Source organism: Cebus imitator, unplaced genomic scaffold (assembly GCF_001604975.1).
Source record: "Cebus imitator isolate Cc_AM_T3 unplaced genomic scaffold, Cebus_imitator-1.0 Scaffold41, whole genome shotgun sequence".
Classification (NCBI taxonomy): domain Eukaryota; kingdom Metazoa; phylum Chordata; class Mammalia; order Primates; family Cebidae; genus Cebus; species Cebus imitator.
In genome coordinates, this window is record NW_016107356.1 from 4,861,715 (window position 1) to 4,877,047 (window position 15,333).

Consider the following 15,333-nt stretch of genomic DNA (forward strand, 5'->3'; position numbering starts at 1 on the left):
CCCAGTGCTCCTTCTTGGAACTGAATGAGCCAAGGGCTCAGAGATGGATGAGGAGCTTATGGAAGGGGCAAGGCTCTGGCTCCTGAGCTCCAAGACTCCTGCTTCCTCTCCTGGCTAGCCCTGGGTCCTGGGGCCAGCACACCTTCCTGAGCCCACCTGTTCTCAAGGTCCCTGCCCCAGGAGGTGCCCAAAGCTCCTCCGTGGCTCCTTGCCTGACCCTGAAGAATGGGGGGGGCTGCACATGGTGGGGTCAGAGGCTAAGGAAATGGGGATCTGCTGCTGGTGGGAACACGGAGATTACTGCTGGACACTCAAGCGTCCATGGGGATGACCCTCTATCCTATGGCCAACTTAATTGCTCCTGCATTAATTGCCAAGCAATCAATAAATCCATCGATTTGATTTCATTGAATAAGTGTACTGAAAAAAGTCTGGCAGCCTGGACCACCCAGTGCCTCTGGCTGGCCAGGTCTCGGTCCTTGGACTGCCACCTAGTCTGTACCTCAGCTGTTTTGTGGCTCAGAAGAAGAAAATAGTGATGATTGTACTGTATATGTTTGTGACTTTTATCACAATGCAGTGCTTAGCTCCTCTGTCACCAAAGCCTACCTCTCTCCTGGCTCTTTTTTGGATGCTGGAGGGCTGGCTTAAATGACTCCTTAGTAAAGGAAAGACTCCAGCAGCCTCTCATCAAACAAGTAGGCAGCTTCCATACAGATCCACAGAAAGGTGGCCCAGGAATGACTCTATCCACGTTTTCCTGCTCAGGAAACCCAACCACCAAATCTAAAAAAGACATTGGCCTTGGAGTTTCCAGGTACAGGACTTAAAAGGGTGTGGGGAAGGGATAAGGAAGAGATAGGGAGGAGGGAGGCAGGAAGGGAGGGAATGGGAGGAGGGAGACTCTGTAGCAATGGCGGAGGAGATTGTGGCACAGGCCACAGGTGTGTAAGCCCTGTAGACCTTCTGGGAAGCTGCGATTTGCTTTGTGAGAGATTTGTGAATAGGGGGAGGTCAGTGGCCCCCAGACCTGCCTGGACACTCTGCCCAGACTCTAGCCAGCCCTTTCTTGTCATTTAATATGCTAAATCATTTAAAATGTAGATAGTAGTATATACTTACCATTTGGATACATTTTCCCTAAAGTGTGGACTGAACTAAGATAAAAGAAAAAAACACAAGTCATTTTCATAAGGTTCTTTGCATTTTCACTATCTGTCACTGACTGAGCTGCAGAGGCCCCGTTTCTGTCACATGATTTCTTCTCATGATCTCAGGATCACCCACATTTGGAGCCAAGAAAGAGAAAATGAGATAAGAGGGTGCCTAGAGTTCTTGGGCAGTGCTGAGCAGTCGGGCTCGCTTTGCTTCCATCAGTATCTTTCAATGGCTTCTTCTTCTTGTTGTTGCAGCAGCTCATAAATGACTTACTGGTCCCAAAAGACAGTATTGTTCAAAAGAAAAACTTCAGGTCATTTGGTGGTACTTCAGGTGCTGGGCAAGCCTCTCTGCCGCATACTTTGGCATATTTTCACCAGCTTGGGCAAGAAAAAGAAGAATTTGTTGTCTCAAGTACCATACTGGAATGCATAAAGATTGAAAAGAAGGCAACAGAAATGCTCTTGCCTTTAAAAAATGTGCAATTGCAATGAGAAAATAGAGTAAATGGCCAGAAAGAGACCCAAGAACACATGTCGTGGAAACCAAACGGATAAGTGGGTGAAGTATACACTTAAGCATGTTTGCAAAGTTGCTGAGGCTGAAGGGCTGCTACCACAAATGAAGTAATAAGAGTGATGGTGCACATTTGCATAGCACTTTACAGTGTGCAAAGCCTGCACAAGCACTGTGTCATTCCAGAGGTCACGGGTGCGTGTCACTAATTGATGAGGACGTTGTGACAGCAGCGAGGTGGCTGCCGTCTTGCCTGGTGGTCATGCAGGGGTCTTATTTGCTTCTCCCTCATGAGTAAAGGGTGCGGGCCACCACAGGGACTTTGTTCTGCCAACTTTGGGGGCCTTGCCCCATCTAGGGGGGCAGAATTCCCCAGCTGGAGAATTGGCAGCTTAAAGGCTTGCTGATGGCAGTAGGAGATGGAGGGAAGGGTCATGGCTGGAGCCTCTAGTGTTTCATCTGAAAACTAAAAACCTGGGCCAGATTGGTGGGTTTTCATCCCTGGATCCATATGAGAATCATTGGTGTAGCTATAAAAACCACCAGTGCCCACACCACACTTCGGACCAGCTGGATGAGAGTCTCTGGGCTTGAGCATGGGTGTTGTTAAACTCTCCTTACATGATTCTCAGGGGGGACAGGATTAACAGCCATTGGCTGGATGCTCTCTAAAGTGATTTTTAGCTCTGCCTAATGTCTGGGGGCTGGGTTATAACAGCCTCTGGTGGGGCTGGGCAATGAACAGAAATGATGGAGAAGGCTGCACGTACCAAGTATCTCTACTCTTGGGGAAGCTGGTTGAGATTAGCTCTGGGCACACATATAAAACCCAGTGTACTGGATTATACAGAATCCCCTCAAAATTTGTGCCTACCCACACGTATGTTCATTGAGGCACTGTTTACAATAGTAAAGACCTGGAACCAACTCAAATGCCCATCGATGATTGACTGGGCAAGGAAAATGTGGCACATATACACCATAGAATACTATGCAGCCATAAAAAATGATGAGTTCATGTCCTTTGTAGGGACATGGATGAATCTGGAAATGATTGTTCTCAGCAAACTGACACAAGAACAGAAAATCAATCACCGCATGTTCTCACTCATAGGCGGGTGTTGAACAATGAGAACACATGGACACAGGGAGGGGAGCATCACACACTGGGTTCTTTCGGGGAGGAATAAGGGAGTGACAGTGGAGGGTGGGGAGGTTGGGGAGGGATAACATGGGGAGAAATGCCAGATACAGGTGACAGGGGGATGGAGGCAGCAAACCACATTGCCATGTATGTACCTATGCAACAATCCTGCATGATCTGCACACGTGCCCCAGAACCTAAAGTTAAAAAAAAGAAAAAAATTTGCGCCCACCCAAAGCCTCCAAACCTGACCTCATTTGGAAAAAGGGTCTTTGCCGAGGTAACTGATTAAGTTCAGATGAGGTCATACTGGATTAAAGTGGGCACTAAGTCCAACGTGACTCGTGCCCTCAAAAGAAGAGAAGACACACAGACACACACAGAGGAGAAGTCCCATTGGGAAGAGAGGAGGAGGCTGGAGAGATGCAGCCACAGCCAGGGAAGGGCCAGTGATGATCGGCAACCCTCAGGAGCTGGGAGAGGCGAGGAAACGTTCTTCCTTCCAGCCTGGGAAGGGAGCGCAGCCCTGCTGACACCTGGATTTGAGACTTCCAGCCTCCAGTTCAGTGAGAAGTTAATGCATTTCTGTTGCTTGAAGTCACCCAGTCTGTGGCATTTTGTTACTGCAGCCACAGGAAACTAAGCCACCCAGTAAGGTTTGGGTCTCAGGACAGCTGAATCACCTCGTCATTGCTTAGCAATGAAAGGTGCTAGAGCCGATGGCACAGCTCACACGAGAAGAAAGCTGGGCTGTCGGGAGAGCTGTGTCTTGTTTCCAGGCACAGCAAGGACAGCTGGGTTCAGACTGAGGCGAGACCCGACATGAAAGCCTTGTTGGAGAGCAATGGCGTTTGACTCACAGGCAGCTGTTGGCTCATTCTGTGCTACAGGGAAGGTGAGCAGATGGAGAGCAGCTGAAAGACTGGAGTTTTGGTCTTGCCTCTGTCACTTCTGGCTGTGTGGCTTTGGGAAAAACAGCTAATGTCTCTGGACCTCGGTTCCTCATACGTCAAATACAGGAACTAGATGACATAATCTGCTATGCAGTTTCCAATGACTAAGTTCTAAACCCCGAGTCAGAGAGAGACAGGTTTGGCATTAGTTATAACATGTGAGAATAGTCCCCCGGGCATAGGAATGCAGCATGCTCCTTGCGGCTCATGCCCCAGGTCTGATTCTGAGTTCAGACATTGGTAGACACTTGCTTTAGGGATTTTTGGTGGACGTGCTGCTTTCTGGTTCAGCCATTCCCAAATTTAGGATATTTATGAAGTCTGTGACTAAATTAGCAGTGTCTAATCATTTGATCATCTACCATAAAAGAAGTATTAATCACCCACAAGATCTAATGAGCTTTTTTTTCTAGAAGACATTTTACATGATCAACCAGACCTTCGATGACCCCAACAGCCAGAGATCTTATGTGCCTTTCCCAGGACCCCACCACCTACCTCTCATCCATGCAGCAGTCTACCAGGCCGATGTGTAAAACAAGCCCTGACTTTGAGGATTCACCTTGAGGGGAAAAGTGGGTCCAGAGAATACGGATGTGGAGAAAATGTGGGTAAGTTTCCTCCCTGCAATTCCTAGGATGTTGCATTATTTTTCTGTCATATAACCACAAAATCAGTGGCTTAACACAACCTGCATTTATCATCCTATATCTTCCATGGGTCAGGAATCTAGACAAGGAGTAGCTGGGGCTTTTGCTCAGGGTGTCACTGGCTAAACTCAAGGTCAGCCCGGGGTTGTGGTTCTGATGTGAGACTTGATGTCTGCTTCCAAGCCCACTGGTTGCTGACAGGATTCTGCTCTTTGCATTTGTAGGACTGAGGGCCTCAGCTCTGAGAGACCACTCCCTGGCCACACGGCCTTCTTCATAACATGGCAGTTTGCTTCTTCAAGGTCGATGGGAGAATGTCTCTGCTGCCTCAAATCTTTCTAACTTTCTTCATGTCTGACTTCTAGACATTCTTTCAAAGGCTCGCATGATTAGGTCAGGCTTCCCAGGATAGTCCCCATTTTGATTAGCTTAAAGTCAACCGATGAAGTCAGGTGGATATGAGATAATGTCCCAAAACAAAGGCAGCTGATCAGGGACTTTAACGACATGTGTGAAATCCCTTCCCCTTTGCCCTGTAATGCAGGCTAATCTCAGGAGAGGAATTCCACTGTATTCACAGGACCCACCCACCCTTGAGCATGGGAACGTTATACAGGGCTTGAACACCAAGGCCTAGGAATCTTGGGGTCATCTTCAAATTATCCTGCCATAGGTGAGTTTGGGGATCTGTGGTAGCCCTTCCAGGGGAAGTCACCATCATCAATACACAACCCAGGGCTGAGATCAACTGGGATAGTAAAACCTCACTTTCCAGGGGGCTCCAGGCCTTATCCTCGCATCAGGTGTCTGCCGCATATCTTCTTGGCAAGTTTCCCTGAGACACTTTTACTCCTAATCCTTAGGCTCAAACACCTGTGGAGCGGGAAGTATGGCATTTCCGCGAAGTCCTCTTGACTTGAGTCCCAGGTCCCTCTGACAAAGCAGGAGTTTGTTGACCTTCTAGTCCTGGCACCAAATGTACCTGTTTACTCAGCTTTTGCCAAAGGGTGGGGAGGGAGGGTGGGGAAGAAGGAAGGGTTCATTTGCAGCCAGTCAATGAAGTGCTTTGTTATAATTTTGCTCCATGTCATGCAGGTGGCCAAGTGTCTTGGGTACAAGGTAGACAGATTTCTCCGCCTTGGTCTTCCCTGCATTCAGCCCCCAGCCAGTGGTACACATTCAGAACAATCACAGAAATAACAAAGGTCCCAGTTTCTGCTGTGGTAGGAAAGGTTATCATTAGAAAGAAAAAAATAATCTGGGAGGAGTTACATAGAGTTTAGAAAAACAAAACAGACACCAATTCTTATTCTCTTGCAGTTTCATTCCGTGTTATTCATCAATGCCTGTCCGATGCTTTCATGTCTTGATGCATCTTTTATTGTCTATCTTTTGGCCATGGATACTCTTGGATAATCTATCCACACCAAGCATAGTTTTTCAAGTGACAAGAGTTGTGGGGGTAATGGATTGGATTTCTCTCACCTGTGTTGCAAGACTCTTCCTAGTCATAAGCCTATGGAATTTTTGTTTGTTTGTTTGCTTTTATTTTTATTTTTTGAGGTGGAGTCTTGCTCTGTCACCCAGGCTGGAGTGCAGTGGTGCAATCTCGGCTCACTGCCACCTCCACCTCCCAGGTTCAAGTGATTCTCCTGCCTCAGCCTCCTGAGTAGCTGGAATTACAAGTGTGCACCATCATGTCCAGCACATTTTTGTATTTTTAGTAGAGATGGGGTTTCATCATGTTAGCCAGTCTGGTTTAGAACTTCTGGCCTCAAGTGATCCTCCTGCCTTGACCTCCCAAAGTGTTGGGATTACAGGCGTGAGCCACTACAACTGGCCAAGTCTAAGGATTTTAAATCACAGGGACATAAAAGTCTCTGCCAAAATAAGAATGCTGAGTTGGAAGTGGAGGCAAAAATGTCACTCTGGGTTTGTGTGGACACAAGAACCAAGAGAGGCCTCGTTGTGCAATGAAATATGTCAGAGACCTAGTCCTAAGACCTCAGACTTCTTACCGCCAAATGAGAAACTTGGCCCACACATTGTCTCCACAGTTCTTTTCTAGCAGCAAAATGCTTTGATTCTGTATGACACACAATTCTCCAAAGTTGTGTAGCTATGTCACAACTTTACAACTCTCATGAGGGGCACTTCCAAATAAGTCACGAACATCTCACAGTAGGAACAGATGGCAGGTGACCAGCTCTCAAGTTTGGGTTGGTTTGCTGATTTTCTCCAGAAAATCATCTCCCGGGGACTGATATTAAATAATGTAATGTCATTATGTCTTAAAAAATTAAAATTTAAAAAGTATTATTTACCATTCTGTTCTTGAGCTGTTATGTTCTGGGAACCAGATGACATATTTGTTTTGTTTTGAGAGAGATTAAAACAATCAAGGCAGTCTGACTTTGTTCTCAGTAGCTATCTCATTAGTAATGTTGCATGTGATAAAAGCACTTTCCTTGGTGAGAAATGAATATATAGTTTCAACCACGGTATGTCTTCAAAGATAAAATGATTCCTATCTGTATTAATAAGAACATTTTCTAGGCTGCCCTGTGAATGTGATCTTCATGGAGGAACATGTTTCCAGCTTGTTCTGAGGACCAGATCCAAGAAATGTTCTCCAGGAGTATAGATAGATTTGACTTGGCTCTGTAAGAAGTTTCTGGATAGGAGTAATTACAAGACACTGAAATGGCTGAAATGAGGGGAAATGATGTTTCCTCCCAGGAGATCTTGATAAAGGAGGCATCTCCTCTCTCAGAGATATCCTATGTTGGACCTGTCTGGCAGACAGAGAACTGGTTAGATCACCTATCAAAGTGGTATGAGTGATGCTGCTTTTCTGTGAAAGAGATTCTACTCAGTATTTCTGAGAATTCTGACAATCCATTTTTATTTTTTAAAGAGGAGAAGCTTTTGAAACACAGTGGCACTCACAGGCAAAATTTGGAAGGCTACCTTCAGGGACCACCACGTTAAGGATGCCAAGGCAGGGGCCTTTTGCACCTGGAAAACTAGGCTTCTCTGTTATGTGAAGCCCTTGAGGTGTTTTCTTGATGGGCTTGATAGTGCAGTGGTGATTTGCTATCCCAGGAAATCCAGTCCTTACCCCCTGAGATCACAAGAACCTTCTCTGTTTGCTCAAGAGAGTCTGGCCAGTCCTGGCCCTCTCCCACACTGTGTACAAGCATGGATCTTGAACTCAGAGCCTGATTATTAGCTAATGCCTGAAGCTCCTTTTTGTGGCATCACATAATATCAGGAGAATGGCAGGTCCCAGCTGCCCACTTTCCCTGTCCCCATCCTTAGGCCTTCGGGGTACGGTTTATACATGTGCATGTGTGTATGACAATATGAAACATGGATTTCAGATCCCCTCCTCATAAGGGGAATGGAGAAGGAAGTTGAAGTGGATGAGAACCAAGGAACAGGGTTTAGTATCAGTGAGAGTGGCAAGATGACTCAGTCTTGGATTTTTAATCAAGGATCTTAGTAAAGAACAGCATATCCTTTGTTGGGCAGAAAATAAAAATGCAAAACAGAAGCCAGTAGAGATTTAATAAACAGAGCAATCAGCAGGACTTGGCAGGCAGATGTGCACACAATGGCTGCTCTAACCTGGTAGGAATGAGCCTTGGTGCGATGGTGAATGCTGGCTTCCATTGACATTGTCTTGAGTTGACCCAGGAGTCAATGAAGAACATTTTGGATCCATTTGGACAATTGTCCGCAAGCAGGAATCCCACAGTGTTCACTCTTTTCCTGGAACTTTTAAAACAATAGAAAAAGTTATTCAGGGATAAAGCATTTTTCCTTTTTCAAATTCTTTCGATGGTTGGCTCACCTTATCTGGGCGAGGCATGTGAGTGGTTATTGTGGGTACTGAGGCAACCAAACAGTTGTAGATGTTTCTTTAAGACCAGTCTCACCAGTCTCATTCCCACCTTTCTTTCTCCTACCTCCTGAACTGGGCAAAGCATTGCATGGCCTTGGGCAAATCGTTTGGTTTTGCTGAATCTCAACTTATTCACCTGGAGAAAACATTTTCTACCCAGCTCTTGGAACTTGTTATCAGAATGAACAGTAAAGTGCATAAAAATTGGAAATACTAGGTACAAGCAAAGATTATTGTGTTTTCTCTGGGTTTGGGGCTAGGTTTTTGTATATAATAAGTGTTTTCCATTAGACGTGATTGACACCAATGCAGAACCATCAACAGGAGGAGAATTTGCGTTTGGACAACTCCTTGAAGGATGAAGAAATAGGCTTCAGGAGGCAGAGCAGCTTTATGGACAGAGAGTTGAGTGGAAGAGCCAAGTCAGTCTGTTGTGGAGAAGGCCTTGAATAGGCTACTTTTTTTCCTCAAGACCAACAGAACCACACCTGTCTTTTTGAGATTGCAAGAGGAAATGGAAGAAAAATTATCCTGACTTTGTCTAAACAACAGTGTCAAGGGGTACTATCTCACTCAAAAATATTTTTAATGTTCACTGCCTAGCTCTGTCCCAGATGCCATTTGTCCCTGAAAAAACCTCCTCAGGAAGATCCCCTTGACCTGGGAGTCTGGAATGAGCTTCTCCTTAAGACCAGGTTACTTCTGAAGTCACAGCCAAGCACAGGGGACCCATATCCACATCTAGCCTGATTCGCTTCCTTTAGTTGAAAATGTATGTGAAGGCCCTTGCAAGACATAAGCCATATTTCTGCCTTCCTTGCTTTTAACTGTTCACCATTGTATCATCTAGATTGTGATTCATATTAAAAATGACCATAAATCTTTAGAGAAATCATGTATTAGGTTGGTGCAAAAGTAATTGTGGGTTTTGCCATCTCTTTTCATGGCAAAGCAGACAAAGCAGCTGGGATTATATCAGAGAATGCATAGGAAAGCAAGGCATAACACACGTGTTCGTTATGTTGGTGGTTATCTGGTTAGCCACGAGCTTTCTAAATTAATTGAGAAACTTTTTAAAGTACCAGAAGAGAGACGGGCAGTGACCAAGAGAAAATGTTTAAGACCAAAGAACAACAAGCCTACTTTTAACTCGCTCACTTACAGTTGAGAGCTATATGACTCACCTCCCAGAAATGGCTTTTGTGTCCAGGAGCTCCAGGCCCTGAAGGATGCTGCTTTACTTATGAAGCAGCAGTGGCAGGCTTCTCACCCAGCTAGGTGCCAAGAATGGCTGAGCTGGGTCTCAGTGGATGGCAGGGCTTACAGGGAAGGCAGCAGCCAAAACTGTGGAAATCTGGCTCAACACAAAGTGAAGGTTGGGTCTTACATGAAATGCGCTAGGTGGCAGTGTCAAGAATGCCAGGGCCCTCATTGTTACCTTATCATCTTCTAAAGACAGCTTCGGGGGCTGGCTTGTCAATATCTCTGTATGTCAGTATTCCATATTTGCCCTTACCCTTTGAGGATATGGAACCAATCCCAGTAATTCTCCCCACTTGAACATGCCCGAGGACTGATACCTCTTCATATACTCTGTCATGGGTGAAGATTCCATTCTTGAGGGAAACCCCTGCTTGGAGATGCCAAAGATCAAAACAAAGGGACAATATTTTGATCTATTCTAGAGGCAGGGAAGGACCTGTTGGCTACATCTGGTCCCAAGATCATCTCTCTTGGGACACTGGCCATGGAGCCAACACTGGGTTCTGTGGAGCCTGCCACTTCAGCTTCCTAAAAAAAATCCTTCAGCACTTGGAGCACAGGGACAGCAGCTCAACTTAGATCAGGCACTCAGTCCATACTAGAATCTGGTCTGGACTCCTTCAAGGGGATCTTCTGCCCCTGGGAGTTTCCTGAGTCCTGGCCTCAGTTTTCTCCTCTTTTACTGAGCTCTTTCCTGGCGCATCACTTGGAGCTGATCTCTTTGAGTTCACGATTTGAAAAGTGGTTGTTGTTCTGACTGGTGCCTTTGCTTCCTAAGATTTCATGAAGATGATAGCACTGCAGATGCCACAAGGAGGTACTTTAGACCTTTTGTGCTCAGATAACTTTGGAGATAAAGGTGACATTAGCAATCATACAAGGCAAATTTCAGCTGAAGAAGCCCAGAGAGCGTTAACTACTTGCCCTAAGACCCTCAGCCACATATGGCAATGCTGGGACCAGTATCCAAACCTCGTGATTCGTAGTTGACAACCATGCATGTGTGGATGGGGTTCTTGAAATGTGGTCCTTGGACCAGCAGCATCAGATCTCCTGAGAACACATTAGAAATGAAAATTATCAAGCTCCATCCAGACCTACTGAGTCAGAAGCTCTGCAAGCTGTATTTTAACCAGCACTCTAGGGAATTCAAACGCTTGCTACAGTGTGAGAAACAGTGCTCTGTGCTGTGCTAAATTAAACTTTTTGAGGGACAATTCAGTATTTTTCATCATTTATAGAAGAGTTTAGTGCTGAACAATAATTTCTATCACACTTGATTCTTTTTTTTTTTTTTTTTGAGACAGAGTCTCTCTCTGTTGCCAGGCGCCAGGCTGGAGTGTAGTGGCACAATCTCGGCTCACTACAACCTCCACCTCCCGGGTTCAAGCAATTCTCCTGCCTTAGCCTCCTGAGTAGCTGGGACTATAGATGCATGCCACCACGTCCAGCTAATTTTTGTATTTTTAGTAGAGACGTGGTTTCACCATGTTGGCCAGGATGGTCTCGATCTCTTGACCTCGTGATCCGCCTGCCTCGGCCTCCCAAAGTGCTGGGATTACAGACTTGAGCCACTGTGCCTGGCTTACACTTGATTCTTTTATTCATTTGTATACTTATTCTTGAATACCCATTTCCATATTAGGCAACATATGGATCAGAAGGACATATTGAACAAAGATCCTTCCTTCAAGGAGCCGAATGTCACTACACAGACCAAGGAAGCCCTGATACTGAGAAGTAAGGCAGAATATGATGGAATCTTTGAATGATGCATATACCAAGGGCAATATGAGTTTGGTAATGCTTTGGGCTACAGAGATGAGGTTGGAAATATCAATAGGAGAAGAGAATTAGCAACCAGGTGGTAGAAATGGGCCTGGCAAGTTGCAGAAAGAATAAGGAGATTGGTCAGGTTAGAGGAAAGGTCTTGTTCTCAAGGAGACTTACGAGAAGTTCTGAGACTGAATTTCTCCCTGAATTAGGAGGACCACAAAGGTACTTACCTCAGTGACTGAAGAGAAGGGATGGTTTGTCGTAGATCCACTGCTCAGTGATTGACTCTGGAAGCATCTGTCTGGTAGGGAGGGCAAGAGGAAATATTTTCAGACTTTACTCTGGTACAAGCCTCAAGCAATTTGTCATGACTCAGGTGGTTGGGAAACAAGTGTGCTCCCGGGACAGTTTGACATGTCACTCAGCAGGCTCCTTGGGCCAAGCTGTTCTTTTAAAGGAAGAGTTTTGGGTTGACTCTGAATGTGGAAGAGTCCAAAAACAGCAAGTGACAACAGACGGTTGAGTCATGAGTTCATGTCACATCCAGGCCAGTCCTTGCTTCCAAGCACGAAGTAGACCGTGGTGTTGGATTGACGTTTTCTCATTATAACCATAAATTCTCTGTGACCCACTTTCACTGCCTGTATCGTTTTATGGACCTGTATAGCTGGATGGAAATTAAATTGGTATTTATTATCAGGCACCACCAGATCCCCAAAGGCCTTCTAGGTTGCCCAAGAAAAGCATCTTTGGAGCATCCAACTCCAGCATATCTTATTATGTATAAGTTTCTGAAACATAATGCACTTGTGATATATGTGAAAAATATAGTTATCAGAATTTTTTATTTATCAGGAAACTTTGTTTTCAACCATGTTGGATAAGAGAGGACTTACTACAGGTACAACTATGCATTATTTTTAAAAATAATCCTAGCTAGCATTGATTCAGTATAATCATGGGCCCTCTACAGCTACTTCAAGTTCATTATCTGTGTCATGCCCACAATTATCCTATGAAGGAGGTATTATTGTTGTCTCCACCTTACAGGTGAGCAAACTGAATCTCAGAGAGGACAAACAATATCTTCAAAGCCGTGAAGCAAATAAGCAGTGAAGACTGGATTATACATACACATGCACACACACACACACCACTCATAGTCATGGTGGAAGACAGAATAGTGTGTGGCAAAGAGGCAGGGATTTCAAGCTAACATCTGGTAATTGACAGGCTGAGTAAGTTTGGGAAACCACTTTTAAATCCTACAATATTGGTTGCCTGATCAATAACGTAGAAGCCCTTGCTCATAGGCTAATCTCGAGGAATGAATGAGATACGTTGAAAAGTTTTGTTCTATAAACTAACCTCCCCAACAGCTGTATCCAAAAACTGGATTTTTACTGGCAGGTCATGAATATAGGCTTAACCTCAGATTTTTCTGCTCCAACTCCCTTTTCCCAAATTGGATGGGTCGATTACGCTCCTAACCCATCAGTGCTTAGTTGATGATTCGTAATCATCGTCTGGCCAGGTGACCTGGTAACTTAATTAACCAGCAATTCGACCGAAACTTTGTGGAGTGCCAGGTGGTGACGCAGACTTGGACCCGCTCAGCGCTCTGACAGATGGACACCAGCATCCCTGAAAATAAAGATGTCTTGTCTTTGGGCCTGTGTGTTTGGTTACTCAGTTGCTTCTCTGCTCTGTGGAAGTCACATTTTCCTCTGTTTCTCCAACAGTCCCTGTAGCCGGTGGGTCAGGGCCCTGGGGGCGCCATGGTTTCACAGGCTTGCTTTTTCCAGCATCTGGTATCTCAGGAAGCCACGGACTAACCCCCTTGGCACTTCCCACCCCTACTGCCCCATACTCGGTGGCTTCTAGCTTTTGATGAATTCAGGGAAATAGGGGTTCCTGTGAGCCCATGTTTTTTAATGGCTCATAGTTTACACCTGGAATACATATTTGCACTCCAGCTGTCTCAAATGAGCAGAACTTTGGAAATACTCTCTTTTTCTGAGACTGTCTTGCTCTATTACCAGGCTGGAGTGCAGTAGCACTATCTTGGCTCACTGCAACCTCTGCCTCCAGCGATTCTCCTGGCTCAGCCTCCTGCGTAGCTGGGGCTACAGGCATGCGCCATCATGCCCAGCTAATTTTTTGTATTTTTAGAAGAGATAGGGTTTCACCATGTTGGTCAGGATGGTCTCAATGTCTTGACCTTGTGATCCGCCTGCCTCGGCCTGCCAAAGTGCTGGAATTACAGATGCTAGCCACCATGCCCGTTAGTGGCTCCTGTCTGAATTCCAAATGTCTCCCTGAGTTTGCTTTAGAGGCAGAGGGGAGAATTACTGAATTAACAATGATTCCCCAATGAAACCCCCCTATGGAATTTGAAATATAGCCATTATGACAAATAGGACTTTGATTGTGGCAAAATACACATCGCATAACTTTGCCATTATTGATATTTAGTCCATCCACAATGTTGTGCAACCCTCACCACTGTCTGGTTCCACAACATTTTCATCACCCCTAAAGGAAACCCCGCACCCATTAAACAGTCCCTCTTCTTTCCTCCTCCTCCTCCCGGACTCCGGCAGCCACTAATCTGCCTTCTGTCTTTAGAGATTTGCCTATTCTGGATATTTTCATGTAAGAAAGATCAGTTTGTTCATTGAAAATTCTCAACATGCTATACATTCACATTGCTTCAAAATCTAAAAGTCTAAAAGGGTTTCCTTTCTTTTACTTCTCCCCATTGGCCTGGGCTCCCTTCCCACAGATGACTTCTTTGTTTGTGGAGGCACATGTATTCTAGAACGCGTGGATCCAGTGCAAGCAAATATGACACACATTCTTATCTCCCCCTTTCAGCACATGAAAGGTAACATCCTATACACAATATTCTGTACCTTGTTTTTCAGTCACCTACAAAATGTCCTGAAACTTCTGTCCCCATCAGTACACAGAGAGCTTCCTCATTCCTCTTTATAGCCACATAGTAGTTGTTTGAATCTACCACGCTTTATTTAACTCATCCTTTCTTGATGGACATCTGGGTTTTTTTCCAAGTGTTTGCCATCACTGGCAAAGCTGCCATGAATTATCTCACACTCATGTCATCTTAGAAGTGTCTCGGCAGCACAAATTCCCAGAAGATGAATGACTGGGTCAGAGGGCATGTGGATTTGTAGTTTTGTGACTATCACTCAGTTTCTCTCTGCAGGGGTTGTGCTGATTTGCACTCTCACCAGCAGTACATGAGAGTCCCATGGCCTCCACCGAAGAGTGTATTACCCAATGTATTTATTTCCTAATCTCAGTGTAAATGAATTTGAATATCTATTCCTATGTTTAAGAAAGAGGATTTAAAGGATTCTGGTTTTGTCTCCTAAAAGAAAAAAAAAAAAATCTTTGGCACCTCCACGCTGCCTAGTTACATTTAAGGATAAATGAAAAATGCAGTAATTTCCAGTAATGTCCACAAAATCAGTGACTTGCCGAAGTCCACACACCTTTCCCTACCTGGAGCCTCTGTGGAGGGCCCCTGTTTCCCAGGGTGTCTCACTTCCCACCCTCCCAGGGACAGGCTGTGAGATCTCACCCCTCCCTGTGCTCCGCTGTTGACTCTGCACCCCACAGTCAGCTCCCCTCTGCGTGCCCAGCCTGGGCTCTATAGTTTATTTAAAAGCACAACAAGCACTCTAATTATGGAGATAAAAGCTGCCTGCGATGTAGAGCAGGGCTTGGGTTGAAAGGTCTCTTTTTTGGCTCTTTCCCAACTCGTTAGAGTTGCAGGGATGGCTGATCACCCTGAGGTTTAATCCTGCCAGTCTGAAGAATCTTATTTGTCCTAAGCTGAGAGTCATTTAATCCACTGAAAACTTGTGGCATTCACAATCTGATGTCATGGCCTCCATGTGGACATCTCTCTCTGCTTGAGTGGAGGAAGTAAGCAGGTTT

At 45.3% G+C, this 15,333-nt stretch overlaps 1 long non-coding RNA gene across 1 annotated transcript; it reads right to left on the bottom strand.

The window, feature by feature from the left end:
- Positions 1 to 370: 370 nt before the first annotated feature.
- Positions 371 to 14,354, bottom strand: LOC108302461. Its single transcript, XR_001824352.1, has 6 exons — positions 14,283 to 14,354; positions 11,598 to 11,668; positions 10,564 to 10,644; positions 9,513 to 9,682; positions 610 to 760; positions 371 to 518 (listed from the first exon to the last, which is right to left on the bottom strand). It is a non-coding gene; the product is annotated as an uncharacterized LOC108302461 (long non-coding RNA).
- Between the last annotated feature and the right edge of the window lie 979 nt (positions 14,355 to 15,333).